A 13721-nucleotide genomic window follows, 5' to 3' on the forward strand; every position below is an offset into this window, starting at 1 on the left:
GCTACAGTGGCCTTTTTGTTTAGGAGTAATGAAAAACCTAATCAAGCATTTCCAATTGAATTCCCTCCAAGAATATGAGTTTGTGCATTTCCACACAGATGTCCAGTAACCTTGCCATTCTTCATCAGTAATAATAGTGGTTCTGTCCTTTTCCCATTTGATTTTCACATATTGTGTTGAATGTTTTTTTTTTTTACTCATAAACCCTTTGTACAATCTGGATATAATACCTTTTTTAGATTTAGCCCTGTAGGAATCTAGTATTTCCTTAAGCACTGGTTACATTCACACTATATTTAATGATTGCGTAAATTACCAAAAAATAGTCACTTGCCTGATAAAGAGTTAACATATACTGTAATTCCCGATCTATAAGCCACTACTTTTTTCCACATGCTGTTAACCCGCTGCTCAAAAATGATGCGGCTAATTTATGTTTTCTGGGCTAACGATCGATCCTGCTGTCGAAGAAGGAAATGCACATAAGCTTGGCATCAATGAATCAATGGTGAGACGTTGGAGACCGATTGGGTGCGGCCAATAGTCTGGAAAGTACGGTACAACCATTTATTATAGCTTATGTAAAATAAAACCAAATATATCGATAATACTGATACCCCCCATTCTTAGCTTGATTTACAGATCATTGTTCAGGTTATTAGATGATTATTTAAGATGTATATCAGGCATCTTGTATAAAGCAATAGCTATTTGCTTCTCTGTTAGCCTTTAGGAACCTGATGGGTAGCTATTTTAAATCAATAATACCAGCAGCATCTATCAGAGTTTATCGAGAGTGAAACAAAAGGCCTATTAGGGTGACATCCATCATCACCATCGCCCATGAAGCAGAGATAAGATATCAGTCTTCCATCTTCCACATGAAGGTCACCACGCTCCAACCTCCAGACCCCAAGGTGGCAGGTCACTAACAGCAATTTGTGGCCCAATGGCGGCTCACTGCTGTGTTCCCACCGTGCAGTGTGGCCCAAAGGCAGCTTTTATTACTGCAACAGCCGCTTGGTGTTCAGTAAAGCTTGCTGCACAAGTAGAAATTGGGGGTAGAAAAGGGATGGGAGAAACAATAAAAGAGAATAAAAGATCTGACAGAAAATGGATGGAAGAAAAAGCGATACTGGAAGAAACATCTTCGGACAGCCTCTCTTTGGTCATAGAGGGTCTCTGGACTTAACATGCATGTGATAAAACCTCCCTCTGTTCCTTTTTCATATCTGTCCCCATCTCTTGTCTGCACTGTGAAAGCACATATAGCATCATCAAGGCAGGTGACTTCAGAATAAGACGAGACAACGCATGGATAATGCATCAGTCCTAGCACATCTCTGCGCCGTTTGTGCAGGTATAATCTGAACTCTACCGATGACTCACGTAGGAAGGACGGCGAGGCTCAGCGTTTGTGTGTTGTGTGAAGAGGCAGGAGCAGCCCCTTCTTTCTTTTCCCTTCATCTATTATCTTCCCTCAGAGCCGTGTTATTTACGCACAGCCCCTTCCATGGCAACACCTTTGATCCTCCCACCTCCACTGTCCTGTTCACTGGAGAAAGGATGATGTATTCGCCCGCTCGCCTTAAACTGACTGGGCCGATCAATTGCCCCGGGTGGGGGGGGGACAGTGTAAACCACGAGCTGAAATCTCCCACTCATCACATGTATTGATCTGTCTTAGGACCCGCACATGTAACATTGTAATGTGATGTAACAGATACTGTGAGACAACACACTGCGGATCTTCATCACTTTACTAGGGTTGACAAGTGATTAAAAGTTAATATAATCACTTAGAGGCTTTTGGGATTGATTATTCTGACTAAATTGCATATATTAATATTAACTAGAAGCACTTAAAATTATTATATTGATAATTGAATCAATGAATAACAACTTAATGAGTTGTCTCAGAGGACACAATCTGTAAAGCTTGTGTTAAATCCATATCAGCTACTATTAAAACTGTCCATAATAGAACAGCACAGACAAAAGTAGGTGTATCTTAATAGTGTCAGTGAAGGTCGTCAGCATAAAACCTATCCACGGCTGCACAAAATGACGAAGAAATAAATGAAAATAATCCAATCAGAATCAATCAAAAGACAGGAGTTGTATGTATGTGTATAAAACAGATTAAGTAAAAAAAAAAAAAAAAAAAAAAAGGTTTTTTAATACAAAATGTGCAATTTCCAATTTGCAACATTTTGTCATCTGCTTGCATGATTATGAGTCATGGGGAATCATAGTGAGTGATAAATCTGCGTAGATGATGTGTTGCTTAGACAACCCCATATATTACGCTTATTATTTTCTGTCCATGCAGTTATTACAGGTTCTGTCTTCTTCAGTTCCCTTTTTCCGGTTTTAATTTCTTCATTCACATCTTATTTCTAGTCCTCTACTGTATTTTGTCCTCATTATCCGCCATCCTCTGGCTTCGGCTGCTGGGGCGTGGGGGTGAGGGGTCCTCAGCAGCGTCAGGAGACACAGGGGCAGATGTCCCACCCCTGATCCCCTTATATATGACATGTTGCACAGGAAGAGGCGCTCGGTTGGGGACGGGTCATAAGCTGAGCCTAATTGGCAGCAGGCGCCCACTGAGCTCGACGGGGACAAAGGAGAGGTGAGGGGCCACGGTACGCTCAAGGAGGGATACAACAAAAAACAAGGGAAAACAACCTGAACCTGACGCTTCAGAATTAGATGTATGAAGAGGAGGGACCTGGAGGGAGGGGTGGGTTAGGACAGAGGGATAAAGGGAGGCTGAGGCACAGATGCTGAGTGGAGTTAACAAAGGTTGCCATGGCGCAGTGGTTGATAACGCCACCAGTCTGTTGTTGTGAGTGCATGTTATGTGTATGTGCAGACCCTTAAGTTTAACACCTTTTCAGTGAGGACTTAATGGCTAAAATTTGCTTAGAGGTCTTATTTCTGTCTTTGTGCATAAGAAATCAATATAAGTGAATCCCCAAAGGAACTTTGTGTTGGAAAATGCAAGTTATGCAAATTTACAGGATTTCAGTTCTATTGCAACATGTTGATGGTCATATGAACTATATTTTCAGCTCAAAAATGTCCAATTTCATCACAATTAATGCTATATTTTCATGTCACAAATGGCCAAGTTATATTTGAACTGAATTTACCTGAAAAACAAATGTTCTATTTTTTTAGATTCCCCAATTTTTTTTACAAGATTATATACGACATATCACATGTTTAATTTTTACAGGTTGCAATATGGATTATGGTGCTGATCCATCCTGCTTATGTTACGCCAATACATACATTAAGAATGTCACACGTCACTTTTTAAATCAACAGTTTTCTAATAATAAGCATTTTTATAAAGAAATAACAATTCTATATTGTTATTTACTCTTTAGTATGATGATAAACTATACAATAAATAATTCTGATCCTAGTTTTGCACAGGGATCATTTGTGGAAATGGTGACATGGCTGCCGAGCATCGGTATGATGGGATCTGTAACAACCATGTCACATCCGTCCACTGCCACATTTTGTGTTTTTGTGTCAGCTGTTATTGTTTTAGATCCACAATACCAACATTTATGAATAAGAGGAGAATCAGCAATAGTAAGTATATAAGTTTATTACTAATAAAGTACCGGTACTGACCAGATCATCATGGGTAATGTCACGTCCGTCCACCAGCAAAAGTTTTCAAATACACGTGCTATTCAAAATCTAATATTTCTGAAAATAGAGCTTCCACTGTCAAATAATATCAGTAGTCTGTGCACAAATGTATTAGCGTTATTTTAACACAGTTCTATGCATTTCTTACAACTTTTTTTTTTCTTTTTTTTACAAAAATGGCCACTCATTTGACCCCCTAAGTAAATTTAGCCGTTAAAAAAAACATTCAGTTTTACATGTATTTAACCTAGTGGTTTCCAACCTTTTTTGGCTCGTGACCCCATTTTAACATAGCACATTTCTGGCGACCATAACATTCAAAACTATGTTGCAAATAAACATTAATTTTAGACGACATTTAGTCTATATAATGCATATTATTATGGACGGAGGTAGAAAAGCCAGGTGTAGATTACTGCACAAAGTGAGAATTTGATTTTCCTTGGTCAGGATATGTACAGTCAGTCCAGCTTGGATTTACAAGGCTGACAATTAATACTGAACAAACAAGAACTCAAACTATGAATTATGAAAGAGCTGCAGCATCTGAAACTGACCACAATGAACATTTGACAGATAAACAGAACCACAGTGCTTCAGTTTCAGAGTTTGTCATGTCTTTTATGTATTGTGATTGTCTCTCTCAACTCACCATATATTTTTTATTATTAAGTTTTTTTAAATTTTTTTATCAGTTACTAAAAATTTCAGGCGACCCCATTTGAATTCCAGGCGACCTCATGTGGAGTCCCGACCCCAAGGTTGAAAAACACTGATTTAACCTGTATCTAATCAAACTATTTAAAATTAGACTTGTTAGGTAAATATCATACTATTTAAATTAAAGTTTATACAGCTATATTAATTATGTATTAAACCTCTTAAAGTACTAATGACAACTGAGTAATATTGATCCAAGTGAATACTGTTTTTTTTTTTTTACCTTTTCTTCGTTAGTCCGCCAAGGATTACTTATCTTGCATCTCCAATGCGGTTTTTGTGTAATCAAGTCAAGCCTCGGCTGGCTAATAACGTCTGTTAGATTGATGTCTTGAGGCCACAGCCAGTGAAGCGTGAGAACAAAAGATTTGTCTGTATGTGGTTAAAAGGACACCACAAGTAATGAATTAAAAGAAAATATCCCACTGGATTTGTTTTGGATTAGGCCAATTTCCTACAAGACGTCGGTAATCCTTAGAGGACGCAGGTTTAAGCCTTCTCCAGGCTGCGGAGACACAGTCTGGTCAACATCACTCCCCATCTGCGACTCTGCATCATCTGCTCCAACATAAACGGGCAGTGGGAACCAGTGTAACCTCACCAGAACATAAAGCAAAACCGACCTGTTTGTTTTTGTTTTGTTTTACTTATTTTTTCTATTCCCTCAAAAGCATTTAAATCTCTTTTTTGTACCTGTTGGCATTAAATTTGCCTATTGCTTTTAGAAGTGACTATGAAGGGAAGAGGGATTTAGGGATGAGGCATAGGGATGCACTCTGTCCACACATTGGCTGGATTATGACTGGGCTTGGCTCCAAGCATGCTGTTCCATGCTAATTGCAATTGACTGTTATATAAAACCATTTGTATAGTTGGTTTAACATAAAATCACATCTGCAGTATTAACGTTGACATCTCAAATTCTGCAGCATGTGTAACACTTCTTTTTCCCTTGTTTTTATGTCAGCCTCTTCACATTTTTCTGTAGCTAGTCTGCAGATTTATCCACCTGATCTGTCTTTATTTTTTTGCCTCCGTGTCTAACCATTCATGCATTCCTCCATACATTCTTTTTCCTGTGCAAACATCCATAATCCTGTGCTTTGCTCAGCACGAAGGATTGGATCAATTGAGCATCCCATCCCCTGCAGCTTCCTGCATCCCAGTTTTGTTTTCCAACTTGGATCGATACTACGTCATAATAATCCTCCCTCTCCTCTCTCTCTCTCTGATGCAGCAGTAGCAGCATCATCTCCTTCATACATCTCCATTCTCAGGCATCTGCATTTTGCACTGCGGAGCACCAGTGAGCAATTGAGTCTCGTCTGACAAAAGGTGCATCGATTTCTCCTAAGCCATGTGCAATGCTGGGGTGCATTGATTCAGGCGCTGTTGAAATAGTGTTGGTTATTGAGACGTGATTACATGCTAAATGGTGTTGTCCATAATGGGCCATTTAAACTTACAATAGGCACATGTCGTATGGAAGAAGGGTATTACATCAGAGAACAGCAAGGAAATGAGTGTGCCAGGATTTATATGTACAAAGATGTTCATTCTCTACTCACTAAAGCACAGGTGTCAAACATACAGCCTGTGGACCAAAACCGGGGTCCAATTCAGCCCATGGGATGAATTTGTGAAATGCAAAAATTACACTTAAGATATTACCAATCATTTTATTTCAGGGGCCTGTTCATGTTCGGCCCAAGTCGATCACAAGTGGGTCGGATCAGTAAAATACTATCATAACTTATAAATAATGACAACTCCAAATTTACCCCTTTGTTTTAGTGTAAAAAAACAGTAAGATTGCATGGAAATGTTTACATTTACATGCTATCCTTTCTCAAAACTGTCTGTTAGTAAATGTTTTGCATATTTGTAGATCCATTGGGATCTGTAAGATGTAATGCACATGTGCAAATGAGAAGCTGAAGCATAATATTGTTAAAATTGTGCTTATTTTTCTTAATAAATTTCACTTTCTTCAAGGTTGTTCATGTTATTCACATTTTTCTACCAGATAGTTTGCAAAGTAAACATTTTTATAGTGTAATTTTACTTTGTTCACTGTTGCATTCTCCTTTCTGTGTATTGCAATTTTTCTTCTATTTATTTGTTTACTTCTTTGTAGTTTATGCATTGTCAGTTTCATCCTCTGCTGTACAATGTCCTTGGGTATCCTGAACGGCGCTTAGAAGTAAAATTTATTATTATTATTATTATTATTATTATTATTATTATTTTATTTTATTTTATTTTTTTTCTGGTCTGGCCCACTTCTGATCATATTGGGGTGAATGTGGCCCCTGAGCTAAAATGAGTTTGACAGCCCTGCACTAAAGAATAAGCCTGATTCTGCTTTAAAAACAATCCCAAATATTCTTTCATCTTTTAAGTGGTGATTGACCAATTACAAAGGAAAGTATATTCACTTTTTCGGCTAAAATTTACTTAGGGGGTCAAATGAGTGGCCATTTTTGTCAAAAAAAAAGTTGTAAGAAATGGATAGAACTGTGTTGAAATAATGCTAATCCATTTGTGCACAGACCACTGATATTATTTGACAGTGGAAGCTATATTTTCATAAATATTGGATTTTGAATAGCACGTGTATGTGAAAACTTTTGCTGGTGGACGGACGTGACATTACCCATGATGCTCTGGTCAGTACCAGTATTTTATTAGTAATAAACATATATACTTACTATTGCTGATTCTCCTCTTATTCATAAATGTTAGTATTGTGGATCTAAAATAATAACAGCTGAACAAAAACACAAAATGTGGCAGTGGACGGATGTGACATGGTTGTTACAGATCCCATCATACTGATGCTCGGCAGCCATGTCACCGTTTCCACAAATGATCCCTGTGCAAAAGCTAGTGTCAAAATTATTTATTGTATAGTTTATCATCATACTAAAGAGTAAATAACAATATAGAATTGTTATTTCTTTATAAAAATGCTTATTATTAGAAAACTGTTGATTTAAAAAGTGACGTGTGACATTCTTAACGTATGTGTTGGCGTAACATAAGCAGGATGGATCAGCACCATACTCCATATTACAACCTCTAAAAATAAAACGTGATATGTCGTATATAATCTTGTAAGAAAAATTGGGGAATCTAAAAGAATAGAACATTTGTTTTTCAGGTAAATTCAGTTCAAATATTACTTGGCCATTTGTGACATGAAAATATAGCATTAATTGTGATGAAATTGGACATTTTTGAGCTGAAAACATAGTTCATATGACCATCAACATGTTGCAACAGAACTGAAATCCTGTAAATTTACATAACTTGCATTTACCAACACAAAGTTCCTTTGGGGATTCACTTATATTGATTTCTTATGCACAAAGACAGAAATAAGACCTCTAAGCAAATTTGAGCCGTTTTACTATTTATTATCTACTATTTCCAATTTGCAAACATATCATGAACATAAAAAAAAGAACATCCTGAAGCTACTCTGGGCATTCTGGTTTTGACTCTGGTTTGCAACTTCATTTCTTTTCCAAACCCTACTCAAAGTACATCAAATCATATATATGCTGGATAGCTACAGATGTATTATTAACACCTAACGCCTCCTATTGAAACTGACTGCTGAATATGCAGTGAAGGTGTCAAAGGTCACAGGTTTTCATCTATAGATTTCTCCCTCTGTCAGCACTGATGGGTTAATCCTTACCTGTGCAGCATTCAGACTCTTTAAGGGTCTCGTAGTCCTGGCCGGTACCATCTTTTGTACATGATTAGGTCAGAGAAGATGCAGGTTTGCCCACTGACATCTCTGAGCATTCTTACACCTTTGGTCCTTTCCCATGAGTGCTTCTGAGAGGTGGAAAGGGCAAGAACATTGCATGGCAGGTAATTGCTTTGGTTTTGACACTTGCTCCTTTCCACCTTTCTCCTGTCTCCTCGATCAATCTCTTTCTTATTTCTCCTCCTCCCCACGGTCCTTCCACTCTCTTGTCTTTGAATCATTCTCCCTCTTGCTTTTTCGTCGACTTCTCACTCAGCTGTCAGTGCCTCTGACGTTCATTGAATTGTTTACCTGTTTCTTCCTCGCCCCACCTCCTCACCTCCACTTCCTCCACTATTCCTCCACACCCCGGCTTCTGGCTGTTCCGCTATTTAAGACCAATTGGATGAAAATGCTATATGAGCAGTTAATTGTCTCATTACGACTGTGGTGTCTGGACCACCCTCATTAATTTAAGAGCTGATGAGGTGGTATTGACTTGAGTGTGTCTGTCTGAGTGTGTGATCAGTAGCGTTCGTGTCGTCTCATTTCGCAGGGTTTATGTATAATGAGTGGGTCTTTGCGGCGTTGTGCGAGGTTTGGAATTCAAGCTTGAATGAACCAACCTGGAGATGTAAAATCATTATTAATGTTTAAGACATTAGACATTGATCAATAGCTTTTATCCACGCTGCAGCTCGATCCAGGACTGAACAGCAAAGTCCAATATAAAATCAAACATCAAATCCTTCCCCGGAGAACATCTGATGTATTCTACTCACATCATACATTTCCTGAAAGGGCAAACAACATGTTATTGCCGTGCTTTTATTTCATTGTGGAAATGTGTTGGTCAAATCAATATCTCATTAAATGTGATTATAGCTCCACCGTGCATTTTTTTTTTTTTTTTTTTTGTTTTTACTCTTCATCCACACTAATACATGTGGGATTTGACAACAAATTCACCAGAAACACTTAAACACTATTTCAAGTAACGTGTGTGGAAAAAGTGTTTGCAGCAGTGAAAAATGTCATCCAAAACAGAGAGTTCCATTTGTTTTACAGATTGGAAAGCCCTCTGTGCTTTTGTTCCATATACCTGAAATTGACTTGGACTTGGTTTGCTATAACTGGGTAGGTCGTGCGAGTCATTTGGGATTCCATTCTAACACAACTGCCACCATATAATAAAAGGTTTCAGTCCCTTTTGTTGTTGTTTGTCAAATACAGGCAAATGTCATATCATACAATGCCATATGTTCAGTTCTTAATGAAGTACGAGCTATTTCTCACATTTTAGTTCATGCTAAAATATGTGAAATCATTTTTTTCCTGTCTAGAATAATGCAGCTTTCCCAAATGTGCAAAAAAAACAAACAAGAAAACAAAGAGTTGTGGAAATGTTTTCACAGCGCTGTGCAGGTTTTAATCAAATGTGATTGATTCCCTGTTGGCTCTGCTGTTTTACATTCTATCCAGTCAGTCATATTAAAATAATTCACCTCATCACCTCAGAGCAGATTTCTCTGGGAAAGCTGATGTAATTTCATCAGTGTAGTATGACTATTGTTTTCAATTATGCACAGGACCTGGATCCAGGTGCTTTGTAGCTGCTCATTCTAGTCTTTTCCTTCCTGCTTTTCTCAGGAGCTGTTTTTGCTGCTGAAGGACTTTTTGTCAGAGGAACATGACTAGTTCCTGAAAAGGGAGGGACCGGATGTGCACACGCTGACTTATTGGTTGTAGCTGATGATTTCATGCTCACTTTTTGACTGTCAACAACTTGAGAAGCATCAGAAAGGGACTGTTTTTGGTAAAAGTATCAAAATCCGACATCAGGTTCAGCAAAATGTGTGTCCTGGGTAGGGGTGTAATGATTACCGGTATAATGATAAACCGTGGTAAAATTCCCGACAATTAGCATTACCGTTTAAATTCTAATTATCATGATAACCGTGTTTGATTACCACACTTTTCCGGAGAAAACTCCTATGTAAAGATCTGCTTTGATGTCAAATATTTGAGTACAGTTGTAATTTATTACAATTTTAATTGTATATACCTAATATTTAGAACCAATATTCACTTTTAAAGTCTTTGAAAAGGTTCGTTAAGCATCTTTGTGTTATTTTTGCAATAAAGTATATACATTTTTCAAATCGGATTTTATATATTTTTTTTGTGTTTTTTGTCCTTTTATGTTGATATAGTAGGTTGAAGTGAAAAAATAATAGACAGATGGTATATATGACGTTGTGCTGAAAAAAAAAAAGATCCCAAACATGGGTATAGTAAACATTTGTTTATATAGTATATAAAGGCAAAATCAAAAGTACTGAAAAACAGCCAAAATAGGCTCAGACCACTAAGGGTTAATATTTGAATGTTTCTGCCAACAGAAGGTACATTGTGCCACTTATTTAATTTGTTTTTTTGTCTTTTTTTTCAAAATACAATGTGGTTTAATTATTTCAGTGTGTGTATTAGCACTTTTTGAACATTTTGAGCACAATTTCAATAATACCATGATAATAATGATAACTGTGATAATTTTGGTCACAATAACCGTGATATGAAATTTTCATACCGTTACATCCCTAGTCCTGGGCGAGGTCGAGGGCGTCACAGATGGACAGCCCACTACTTTTTGATTCATAACTTTTGAACCAGACTAGTTTAAGACAAATATTACACAAAGGTCTAAATGCCATCTTAAACTTACTCAAATGGCAAAATTTAGTTTCAAATATTTTTAAAGGAAAAATATCAAAAACTACTGCGTCATGGATGGACAAACAATTAACGTCTATTTTTTGCAAGAATTACAAAGTTCCTGTGACATTTTCATCCTAAAATGTATTCAGTGTATACCTTCAACCCTCTATTTACAACCTAATAATTGGTTAGAGGAAAAAAAATGTTTTATCATACCTAAATAGTAAGAGTTTTGACAAATAGCAGCATCACGGATGGACGACAAAAGTAAATATCAAATTAAACATATTTTATTTCAGTTATCAATATCATATACATTTTTTAACAATATTTACATCATATATCAATGTATTTGGAATAAATTTAGTTTATTTATGACTATTTATAAAATAAACCCAGAATGACAGAAAATGTTGTCACTTTCCAAACATTCACACTCATTAAACTCCTCAAATTTTTTTCACAAATTTTTTCTCATTTCAATATACATTCTCCTGAAAATATGAGTAATTACCTACCCAAAAATATAAGTTTGGTGTAGATTATTGTAATTAAAATTTTTTGTAAATATCTCATTTCACAACGTGGACACCTGCGGCTTATAGTCCGGTGCGACTTAAAATCAGCCATGGCTTATAGTCTGGTGTGGCTTATAGCCCGGAAAGTACAGTATGTTGTAACAAGTAAAAAAAATGGGAATGAATATGAAAAGTAAACAATGAATTCTCAATATGTACGTAAATACATAATATGATATATGACGGGGAGTAAGAAGAATTGTAATTTTTTCGTACTAACGTATCGTATGTACCGTATGTTCAGCTTCCCTGCGACTTTGTAGAAGGATTAAATGGTTCAGAAAATGAATGAATAGAATTGTAATATTTGTTCTCCAGTGTGACTGAGCAACAATGCCTTTCTCTGTTTGAGAAGTCTATTTTCTTTCACTTAGACACATTTGTTGGTCTCAAATCAGTGCAGGAAAACCAAATTATCTTTAAAACTGAAAAATGAAATGGTAGTAGTGGGTGCTTTACTGTGTCAATAATGGAAAAAGGAGCTGAGAATAAAAGAATCAGGTGTTCATCAATGACTGGGGAGTATTTGAAAAACAGGAAAAGTGAAAAACATCCGAGACACTCGATATGAAAATAAAATCATGCCTACAGGTGTCCTATAGTCGATGCATTTTGACTGCACAGTCTTCATCCCTTCATACTTTGATGAAGTCTCTGTTTTTCATTTTTATATCGGAGTGTCTCGGATGTTTTTCTCACTTTTTTCTGCATTGCTTATTGATTTGCTTTATTGATTATTCACAGTAGACTTTTTTGCTTTCCTTGTCTTTCAGGTTGTTTGCTTCACTTTGTATCAAAGCTGCTGGTTCTAAGACACTAACAAACCAAAGTCTGTCAGGTCCTCATTATGCACAGCCCCACTACTTCCTGAACTTAAAGCAGCTCCTTTATTTCCTGTCTTTCAGTATTGGACACACTAGTTTCCATTGGACATATGCACAAAACTTTATCGATATTTACCAAATGTTGAAAAAAAAAACAGAAGAGCGTAATGTCAGTTTTTCCATTAAATCACAATTGTGATGATTTGTTTATTTATTATCACAAGATGACACAAGTGTACAGTGAAAGTGAAGCTAAAGACGCTTTAACTAATTCCTCTATTGCAGCATTTCTACTACGTGGATCCGGTTTGACTCGGATCATCTCCCGTCGTTGTGCACCTCATTTCCTTTCCCTTCTTACCTTCGGAAACTTGTATTTGAGGAGTTACGACGTTTGTTGCCCACACTGGAACCGGCCCGGCGTTCACTCTGCCGCTACATTCACAAGCGACGCTAAGTAGCGTATCAAAAATGTGACATTCCTGTAAATGATTCACATGCTGTGGACAAATGTTTGAGGATATGAGAGGGATTCCACCCTTTTGAAGACATGGAAGCTTTGCAAGTGTTCCAAGTAAGTGGACCTGGTGTCATCTTTTTAGACTGTTTCTGCCTCAACTCCATGTTGGCTACTCAAAAAATGTTTGGGAAGGAATGCTTCTCAGACCAAAAGGAGTTTGTTCGAGGTGCTCTTGGAAAAAGGGATTCAAAAAGTATTTATCACACTGGAAGAAGAATCCAAGGCACTCTCTTTCAACATTAAAAAGCCTTATTATCATGACATGGTCACATCTAGACCTATGTCCATGTGGCTGCGTTCTGACCAAAACAATGCAGCGTAGTGTGATGTCATCGCGCATGCACAGTGAAGGCGGAATCGATAAGCAGAATCATTAAGCAGGCAGGCAAACGATTCCAAGGAATGGAGCTACTGGGAACCGGTTCTCAAAAAGAACCGATTCTCGATTCCCATCCCTAGACACACCTGAATTAATCAGTGTGTCCAATAATGAAAGACAGGAAATAAAGGAGCTGCTTTAAGTTCAGGAAGTAGTGGTTCTGTGCATAAAGCCCATTTGCCACAGAAGTGAATTGAGTCTGAGCACTGGACCTGAACTTGGAGGGTAGAGTAGAAATAAGGCCATCATCTCCACCTCTGATGTTCACACAATAGCTGCTGTCTCTATTTGCTCTGACTTCTACAGACCACTGCACCCAGATCAGATCACTTTAGAGCTACTCATCTGAACCTTCAGAGCACAGGGGTAGGAATAACCCTCAGCTGGTCAGTTTGCCCTCTTATCACAGGATCAAAGACACTTCTTCAGTTCATCCAGCTCCAGTGCCTCTGAGCAATATTGGAATGTGTACTCATCCTGTTAATTCTCAATTTCAGCACACAGATGAAGATGAGAAAATTAAATACAGCACAGTTAGACTGAGGTATTA

The 13721-nt window shown here is 37.4% G+C and overlaps 1 protein-coding gene across 6 annotated transcripts in view; it reads left to right on the forward strand.

Moving 5' to 3' along the window:
• Positions 1–13721, forward strand: part of magi3a (membrane associated guanylate kinase, WW and PDZ domain containing 3a) — a 186203-nt gene that overhangs the window by 40364 nt on the left and 132118 nt on the right. The gene's annotated exons all lie outside the window — the stretch shown is intronic.

The sequence above is a fragment of the Sphaeramia orbicularis genome, chromosome 7 (assembly GCF_902148855.1).
Source record: "Sphaeramia orbicularis chromosome 7, fSphaOr1.1, whole genome shotgun sequence".
Taxonomy (NCBI): domain Eukaryota; kingdom Metazoa; phylum Chordata; class Actinopteri; order Kurtiformes; family Apogonidae; genus Sphaeramia; species Sphaeramia orbicularis.